This window comes from Mus pahari, chromosome 10 (assembly GCF_900095145.1).
Source record: "Mus pahari chromosome 10, PAHARI_EIJ_v1.1, whole genome shotgun sequence".
NCBI classification, from domain to species: Eukaryota; Metazoa; Chordata; class Mammalia; order Rodentia; family Muridae; genus Mus; species Mus pahari.
Window position 1 is genome coordinate 70691118 of NC_034599.1, and position 10231 is coordinate 70701348.

At 37.3% G+C, this 10231-nt stretch overlaps 1 pseudogene; it reads left to right on the top strand.

Moving 5' to 3' along the window:
- Positions 1-2384: 2384 nt before the first annotated feature.
- LOC110328385 lies at positions 2385-2774 on the top strand (annotated as a pseudogene).
- Positions 2775-10231: the final 7457 nt, after the last annotated feature.

Here is a 10231-nt window from a genome sequence, read left to right on the forward strand (position 1 = left end):
ATTCTCGGAAATATATGCTCTAGGCAAAAGAGCTGGTTTTTATGTCGTTATTGTTGAGGCAATATGTGGTTCTTACTGTAGGTGTTAATAGTCTGACTAATAATTTTCCAATCTACCCAACTTCATAGTAGATATATTATATTACATTATATTATATTTATTATGTCTTTTAATAAAATGTAACAGAGCTCAGGAAAACAAATGTTTTAATTTAATAGCATATCTTACCTATTTTACTTTGAGACATTTTAGGATAGGTTACAGTGAGGATTTTAAACAATGGTCTAAATATATTCCTCTTATAACTAGTTCAGTTAACATGAAGGTATTTTTTCATCAATGCTGAGATTTGAAGCAAATGACTTTACAGTATTGTTTGAATTCTAATTACAAACCCAAAGGGATTTCCCAGGAAAAACGAAAGTAAAGATTTGGACTGGTCTTGGAAGGAAGCCACACTATAACTGGGAAGTCCTTGCAAAGTTGTAGTGTCAGGAAGATGGTAGACAGTGTGCTCAGGAACCTATCAAGACACGTGGTCCAGTTTCTGCATCTCCTCCCAAGTCTCTTGCTCTCCTTCTACTTCTCCACTTCTCTCCGGGACAGGGTCTTGTTATTAGTGCTGGCTAGCCTTAACTCACTATGTAGACCAAACTACAGTGCTTGTTTTTAATATTTTAAAGTTTAATTTGTGTGTGTGCTCACATGTGTGCCTGAACATATGCATGTATGCACATGTGTGTACAAGCCCATGAGGGACAGAAGAGGTGTCAGATGCCCAGAACTAGAATGACAGAGGGGTTTGAGCCACATGTGAGCACTAATGAACTGTACTCAGTTCTCTGCAAGAGCAGCCAGTGCCCTTAATTTCTGAGACATCTCTCCAACCTCTCCCCCAAACCTAATATTCCCAAATAAGGTATAATTCTACTAAAATATTAATGTTTAGAATAGCAAGGAATGGCCTTAGAAGAAACTGAGCGTGTTCCGGTTAGCATGTCTTTAGCTACAGGACTTTGTGTTAAAATCACGTTGTCTAATATGACTGCTAAACATATCCTTCAAGTTCTTTTTAAGCAGATATTTGTCAGCTTCTAAAATATCAGTTAGCAAAAATGTTGCTTGAAAACAAATTCAGTGTTTTCATGTATTATTGAGATACAGGTCTACCTCTGCCATATTGATATTAAAAAATATAGAGCAGGAAATTTTTATTGGAGATTTAAATATTTCCGTTTGTCTCGTTCATGTGCTTTTATTAACTTGTCCTAATCTTTGTTTCTGTCACTATCTCTTGCTGTTTCCCTGTACCCCTCTCCCTCCTGAGATACAAGAAGCAGATGCCACGGAGTGAAGATTTGCTTAGTGTATAGAGAAGCTAAGCAAATTCAGGGTGGCCAAGATTTATGTGACTGAGCTTGAAACAAATGCTTAGTCGTGGTGTCATTTTAAGATGACTACAGCCTGGCCAGTAATTAGAGTGCATCTTATGATTCACTAGAGGCCTAATTAATCCTTATCCAGATTATGGGCTAACAGAAATAGTCAAATTATATGTGTTATGCATGTTGATAAATATATTTATTTCAAAGCAGTATACAGCTAAATCAAAATACTCGGTTATTTAAAAAGTATAAACTCTTACTTTATAAAGTTTTAATACTGTTTATTATTTATACAAGTAATTTGTCTTTTAGTTCCAGTGAGTTCTATCTTGTGAGATGGCTTCATAACAAATCAGAAAGTGGTTGGTTAATTACTCCCATAACATTTGTGTCCATATTGTACCAATGGGCATATCTTGCCAGGACAATCATTATTATAGTTCTTGGGGTTCACAAATGGGCAATGCTATGGATTATTTTTATCATCCAGTAGTGCACCAAAGACATTCCAGAACTATGACAACTATCTGATAGAGATAAAGCTTCCATGTCAGCACCAATTCTATGTCCCATGGCTTTTACATGTGGTGTATTCAGAAATAAAATATAATCAAGTTCTAGAAGGTCTCTAAAAACGTCAGTGGCTGGTAATGCCCTATGGAGTCTCACTGACCAACCACTCAAACACCCAACACTGGGCTTTTTGATAACCTTTCTAAAAGAAGCATTGTCTCTCATTCATAGGATATATGTATATATTTTTGAAAGTCTCTAAAATAGTAAGTTTCCACATGGCTTTTTCAGACAACCTACCGCTTAACTGTGCTAAATAGACACCTGACACTTATTACCTCACAGTTTCCTCACATAAATAGCTGTTAATTAAGACTCACTATTGTCCAAGGTCCGGGTAATAAGAGATGTGGGCTGCTCAGACTTAACTGGGGCATATATATTATACCCCATCTCCTCGGGATTCTGGTATTATCATAGAAGAAGATGTACAAAAAGAATAAATTAATATCTTCTGATGGTCATGAATTTATCGTAAAAAGAGAACTTACATTAACATTAGGAACAATAAAGGCCATGTTGAGTGGTCCAGGTCAGTTTGCCGAGAATAAAACCAACGAGGTCAATTTTAGAGTGATCCTCTCATATGTGCTATCGAAAGTCTGCATGTATTTTACCTACAAGGTCTGCTATACTAAAAGCTCCACTGAAATTCCTGAATTCCCAATTGCACCTGAAATTGCACTGGAACTGCTGAAGGCCGTGAACTTCCTAGATTGTTAAATAAAATAAATTATAATAAACTGTTAATTTTTTTCAGTATTTAATACCTGTAGTTCAGTTAGTAATTTTTTCACATATAGCATGTTGCCTGTATGAAATCAAACTCTAAAGTGAATTGCTGAGCAGATTCCTTCTGTCATTTGCATAGCAGAGTTGAAATTTGTTTGTTACATCAACAAATTAAGGATGCTTCACAAGCCAAAAAAATAAATAAATAATGCCAGTTTTTTAAAAAAAAATAAAGAGTAAGATCAGAAGGTAGCGGCGGACTTCTGAGAATATGTTTTATGGACAAGACAAGGCATGGGATATGTGAATTGACAGCATCTGGAATTTATGTGTAATCCCTGCAAAAGAGAAAAATCCTAGCATAGATGAGGAGATGTTTTCAAAGTCCCACTATAGTCGAGGCTCTATTGGCTCCTGATGGCCACTGCGAGAGGGAGTATACCAGTTTTCTGTAGGGAATGCAAGCCACTGAGAAGCTACCAATGTTCCAGATGATGGCCAGATACCTATGTACATCCTGATATCACAAAGTGGGGAGACTATGGGAAGAGCAGGAGGGGAAGGAGTTAGGACCTCTTTGTCAAGAGCATAATACAAAGAAGCAAGTTAAGGAATGGGGACTTGTTGATGAATGGGAAGTTTAAATTTAACCTCACACCGATGGAGTTATCTCCTGTCCCAAAACACTAGTTTGAGATAAAGTGTGATTGAGAAAGAGGAAATCTGACAAAGGGAACCTCAAGGAATTATGAAAGATTGTTAGTAGATGTGTTGCCTTCATGGGCATGAAGATATCTAGGGACTGTTAGTGGAGAGAATAACCTTACTGGAGAGAAAGATGTAAAATTCCATGCTGAAGTCTTTCAGCAACCTGAGTTAGGTTCTAGGGGAGACGTGTGCACATGAACAACATGTCATGTTGCACAACATATAATTTCCTCTATATGGAGAAATAACTTTGAAGGTTGACACCAAAATCACACTGAATCTGGATTAGAAACTTAAGTAAAATAATAAATTATATGATATACCAGTATGATGTTAAAGACGTGAGACATACTAAGTTGGTGCTAATTCAACAAAAATTTCAATATAAGCAAATCAACTTCAACGTGGTGCTTTTTGTACCCCTTTTCCCTTTACCTGGATACCATGGTGTTTCGTCCCTAGGAAAGATGATGATTTGGGTTTATCAGCATGTTCTGCAGGCTCTGTTGAAATGTATAATAAGATGATTGGCCTTACGGCCTGGCACTTTAACTCATCCCAAACCTTGCTATGCTCACCATTTGGAGTCTGTCTTCTTGTCATTTTGTCATCTCTTTTCCTCTTTGTCAGGATGTGAAACATCCTCAATTCATCCTTTGTATTGTTGGATGCATCCTGAGGACATGGAGAATTACACAGGTCTTCTCTTGCCTAGATGCTCCATCACTAAGGATGTACTTGAGTGTCATGCTAAAAAGGCAACATCCAGGAGACCACCTCTTCCTAAAGGTTTTTTTTTTCCATACTACATGCCAGGAGGGGACACTTTGCTCAGGGTCCTCTGCGCCCTCCCTTCTCAGGGTTTCATTTGGTTATGCTCTCATAAGGACTTTGTCTGTGGCTAAGATGGGAGAGCATTTTCTCTCTCTGGCTGAATCAATCTTATCAGTTATGAAGACTTTCCAAGTCATTTTTTAATGTTCTAAATTATAAAGGTAGTTTGAGGTGTCACTACTCTTTGAAGGTAAGATTTTTTTTTTTTTTTTTTTTTTTTTTTTTGGTAATAGAATTGTAGTAAAAGAAATACTCCCAAGATGTGGTCCCAAAAATCCAAACTCTGTAGAGTTTAAAATGTTTCTGCTCTGTGCTTCGTAATTTTATTTAAAATTATATTTTATTTCTTAAAACCAACTCATTCCATTGTTGACACTCATGATAGTGTTTATTCTTCTCAGAGCAGATTACTGTTATGCAATAAAAATGGCGAGGGAGGAAATTATTAGCTTAAAATTTGATCTTGCTAAAACGGAAACAAAGCAGGTTAGCAGGTGAACCACAGCAGAGTAGAGTTTGCTGGCCTTCTGGTTGTTGTTTTTATTATATCACTGGGACAAAGCAAGAAAGGCACAAAGGGAGCAGAACTGGAAACTTGCGTTTGGATTTCATTATTTTTCCTTTCGAGTGTGGGATTTCCTCCACAAAAGACTGGGGGGAAGATAATGATTTCAAAATAAAGCGATGAATCAAAGCAAATGGTTAAAAAGTAAGGGATGTACTAGCTGTTGTATTGGCTGAGCTAACAGTAACATATTACCTGTTGCTGAGTGAACTGTTCTACTTTAAAAGTTTGCATATAAAATATAGCATGGACCGTGTAGGCTAAGGTCAGCCTTAATTTTTTCTCCATCCTCACTTTTTTCACTAGTTTTTCATTTTTATCATGATTGTAGAAGTTTTTTCTTATTGGGATTATAATTTAATTATAATTTTTCTCTTTTTCCTTACCCCTGCCAAACCCTCCCACATAACTCCCTTGCTCCTTTTCAAATTCATGGCCTTTTGTCTTTCTTCCTTTTTTCTTAAATTTTTTTTTTTTATTTTTAGACATTTTGTAGCCAAAGTTTTACTTATACATTATTTCTTCTTTCCCTTTTATTGACTTTGCTTGCATAAAGATCCTGACTACAGTTTCCCTTCCCTGGCTCCTCCCAGTTCTTCCTCTCCTCCACTCCCACCCAGATCTTTCTGTTTCTCAGTAGAAAACAAAAGGGCTTCTAAGAGGCAATAATATAACAGAACAAAGTGAAATATAATAGAAAAAATGAAAACAATAGCGTCAATGTTGGACAAGACAAGCAAACAGAAGGAAGGACACAGAAAAGGCACAAAATTCAGAGAAGAACTTATTCGGACACTTAGGAATTCCATAGAAACACTAAAATCTAAGCCACAATAGATGTGCCGAGGACCTGGCACAGAGTTGGGCATACTGCCGCAGTCTCTGTGAGTTCATGGGAGCTTAGATTGCGTTGGTGTAGATTTTAGAGGGTCTCCTTTTCTTGGTGTCCTCCATCCCCTCGGGCTCTTTTGCTCTTCTGGCCCCTCCTTTCCTCCTCTTTTACTGGGTTACTGGAGCACTGAGCATAGGGATTAGAGAGAGAGAGAGAGAGTCTGCTTTAGCTTTGAGTATTCCAAGGTCTCTCACTCTGCATGCCTGGCTGTGGTTATCTGTATTTGTTCCCATCTGCTATAGTAGAAATCGTATCTGGAGGTGGCAAATCACCTCAGTGACCTATAAGGATAGCAGAATGTCATTAGAAGTCATTGTATCTCTATGTTTTTGGTGTTGTTTATTTTCGACCAGTTGTTTCTGGTTTTACCCTGGGTCTCTGACATGTCCAAAGGATACCGTTTCAAAACAATTTCCCGAAGACCTTCTGCCTCTTCTGAAATGTTTTTTCAGCCAAAGGGGAAGGAGTAGGTTGTAGATGTCTCGTTTAGGCCTGAGCACTACGTGATTCCTTAATCTCTGCACTCTGAGGTGCTTCATGTCTCTGCATTAACTGTTATCCACTTAAAAACTGAAGTTGTTCTAATGAGCCCTGAGAGCCAAACTCATCTGTAGATACAAAGATAAATGCAGTTCCCATAGACAGTTTTATGTCGAGTAGCTAATATCCAGTTATCAGTAAGTGTATACCATGTGTGTTATTTTGTGATTGGGTTACCTCACTCAGGATGATATTTTCTAGTTCTATCCATTTGCCTAAAAATTTCATGAATTCATTGTTTTTAATAGCCGAGTAGTATTCCACTGTGTAAATATACCACATTTTCTCTATCCATTCCTCTGCTGAGGGACATCTGGGTTCTTTCCAGCTTCTGGCTATTAAAATTAAGGTTGCTTTGAGCATAGTGGAGCATTGCCACGCCCATTCCAGTAGTGACTCACATTCCAGGTTTGGAAACCTGGAAGCAGTCCTGAGAAAAAGAGTTTCAAGAAAACTCAGCCTCCTGGAGCCCTGGCATTTCTTATAACCCATATACTCAAACCCTACCCACATGTTAGTATGGTGTATGCTCTCTTTCAGTATTATAATGCCTTTAAAGATTGAATTTTTATCATAAGTGAGCCTCCACCAGTGTTCCAACTTCCTAGAAAATCCTTAAAGCCAGGATCTCAGAATTCAGTAGGAAAGGTTACCTAGGTGAAACTAATCAGGCATTACAAAGAACAGAGCCAGAATAGCTCAGGGCTAGTCTGCAGAGGACAAGGAATACACATTGGCCTGGCGAAAAGGTGGGTTTTAAATCCCCCTAAAACAGGTTTTTCCACTAGGCCCAAAGGAACAGCATAATCAAGGATTTACTGGGAACCCCTAGTGGTGGGGGTTAACAATTAACACCTGACTTCCTCCTCAAGTTGCCTGGTCCCCCTGATCTTTTGATGTATACAATCCTTTGTCTTGTGTCACTGTAACTCTTGTGGATGTATCCCGCCTGGCTTCCCTTGTTTGTTCTGTATTAAAAGTTTGATGCTCGAATTAGGAAATTATATTCAGATCCTACTCTCTCTCTCTCTCTCTCTCTCTCTCTCTCTCTCTCTCTCTCTCTCTCTCTCTGTGTGTGTGTGTGTGTGTGTGTACTCTGTCATTCGCCAAATCCTTGCTCATCTTCCACCAGAGACCTGTTCCACGCAAATAGGAGACCCAGAAAAGAGGTAGTCTGCGGCAGAGCATATGTCCTTGTTATATGTTGAGAATCTTTTGGGTATATGCCCAGGAGTGGTATAGGTGGGTCTTCTGGTAGTATTATGTCCAATTTTCTGAGGAACTGATTTAAAGAGTGGTTGTAATTTTATTAGGTCCCATTTTTCAGTTATTGATCTTAGAGCATAAGCCATTGGTGTTCTTTTCAGGAAAATTTCCCCTGTGCCCATGTGCTTGAGGCTCTTACCCACTTTCTTTTCTATTAGTTTCATGTATCTGGTTTTATGTGGAGGTCCTTGATTCACTTGGACTTAAGCTTTGTACAAGGAGATAAGAATGGAACAATTTGTATTTTTCTGCATGCTAACTGCCAGTTGAACCAGCACCATTTGTCGAAAATGCTCTTTTTTTTCCCACTGGATGATTTTAGCTTCTTTGTCAAAAATCAAGTGACCATAGGTGTGTGTGTTTATTTCTCAGTCTTCAATTCTATTCCATTGATCTACCTGCCTGTCACTGTACCAATACCATGCAGTTTTTTATCACTATTGCTCTGTAGTAAAGCTTGAGGTCAGGGATGGTGATTCCCCCAGAAGTTCTTTTATTGTTGAGAATAGTTTCTGTTATCCTGGGTTTTTTGTTATTCCACATGAATTTGAAAATTGCTTTCAAACTCTATGAAGAACTGAGTTGGAATATTGATGAAAATTGCATTGAATTTGTAGATTGCTTTCAACAAGATGGCCAATTTTACTTTATTAATCCTGACAATTCACGAGCATGGGAGATCATTCCATCTTCTGAGGTCTTCTTTGATTTCTTTCTTCAGAGACTTGAAGTTCTTGTAATACAGATCTTTCACTTGCTTGGTTAGAGTCACACCAAGATATTTTATATTATTTGTGACTATTGTGAAGGGTATTGTTTCCCTAATTTCTTTCTCAGCCTGTTTATCCTTTGAGTATAGGAAGGCTACTGATTTGTTTGAGTTAGTTTTATATCCAGTCACTTTGCTGAAGTTGTTTATCAGGTTTAGGAGTTCTCTGGTGGAAGTTTTGGGGTCACTTAAGTACACTATCATATCATCTGCAAATAGTGATATTTTGACTTCTTCCTTTCCAATTTGTATCCCTTTGACCTCCTTTTGTCGTCTAATTGCTCTAGCTAGAACTTCAGATACTATATTGAATAGATAGGGAGAGAGAGGGCAGCCTTGCTTAGTCCCAGATTTCAGTGGGATTGCTTCGAGTTTCTCTCCATTTACTTTGATGTTGGCTACTGGTTTGCTGTATGTTGCTTTTAATATGTTTAGGTATGGGCCTTGAATTCCTAATCTTTCCAAGACTTTTACCATAAAGGGATGTTGAATTTTGTCAAATGCTTTTTCAGCATCTAATAAAATGATCATGTTTTTTGTTTTTTTGTTTTTTTTTGTATCTCTTTATGTAGTGTATTACATTATTGGATTTCAGTATAATGAACCATCCCTTCATCCCTGGGATGAAGCTTACTTGATCATGATTCATGATTGTTTTGATGTGTTCTTGGATTCAGTTTGCAAGAATTTTATTGAGTAGTTTTGCACGGATATTCATAAGGGAAATTGGTCTGAATTTCTCTTCTTTCATTGGGTCTTTGGTTTTGGTACCAGCATAAATATGGCTTCACAGAATGAATTGGGTAGTTTTCCTTCTGTTTCTATTTTGTGGAATAGTTTGAAGAGTATTGTATTAGGTTTCTTTGAAGGTCTGATAGAATTCTGTACTAAAACCATCTAGTCCTGTTTTTTGCTTGTTTGTTTGTTTTGTTTTTTTGGAAGATTTTTAATGACTGCTTCTATTTCTTTAGGGGTTATGGGACCATTTAGATGGTTTATCTAATTCTGATTTAACTTTGGTACTTGGTATCTGTCTAGAAAATTATACATTTCATCCAGATTTTCCAGTTGTATTGAGTATAGGCTTTTGTGGTAGGATCTGATGATATTTTGAATTTCCTGAGTTTCGGTTGTTTTATCTCCTGTTTCCTTTCTGATTTTGTTAATTTGGGTACTATCTCTGTGCCCTCTGGTTACTCAAGTTAAGGGTTTATCTATCATGTTGATTTTCTCAAAGAACCAGCTCCTGGTTTTATTGATTCTTTGTATATAGTTCTTTTTGTTTCCACTTGGTTGATTTCAGCCCTGAGTTAGATTATTTCCTGCCATCTACTCCTCTTGGGTGTATTTGTTTCTTTTTGTTCTAGAGTTTTCAGGTGTGCTGTTAAACTGCTAATGTATGCTCTCTGTAGTTTCTTTATGGAGGCACTCAGAGCTATGGGTTTTCCTCTTAGCACTGCTTTCATGTGTCCCATAAGTTTGGGTATGTTGTACTTTCATTTTCATTGAGTTCTAAAAAGTCTTTAATTTCTTTCTTTCTTTCTTCTTTGACCAAGTTACCATTGAGTAGAGTTGTTCAGCTTCCATGTGTATGTTTGCTTTCTGTTGTTTTTGTTCCTATTGAAAACCAGCCTTAATTTGTAGTGATCTTATAGGAGGCATGGGTTATTTCAATTTTTTTATATCTGTTGAAGTTTGATTTGTAACTAATTATATGGTCATTTTTGGAGAAGGTACCTTGAGGTGCTGAGAAGGTATATTCTTTCGATTTAGGATAAAATGTCCTATAGATATCTGCTAAATCCATTTGGTTCATAACTTCTGTTAGTTTCACTATGTCTCTGTTTAGTTTATATTTCCCTGATCTGTCTATTGTTGAGAGTGGGTTGTTGAAGTCCCCCACAATTAGTGTATGAGTTGCAGTGTGTGCTTTTATCTTTAGTAAAGTTTCTTTTATGAAGGTGGGT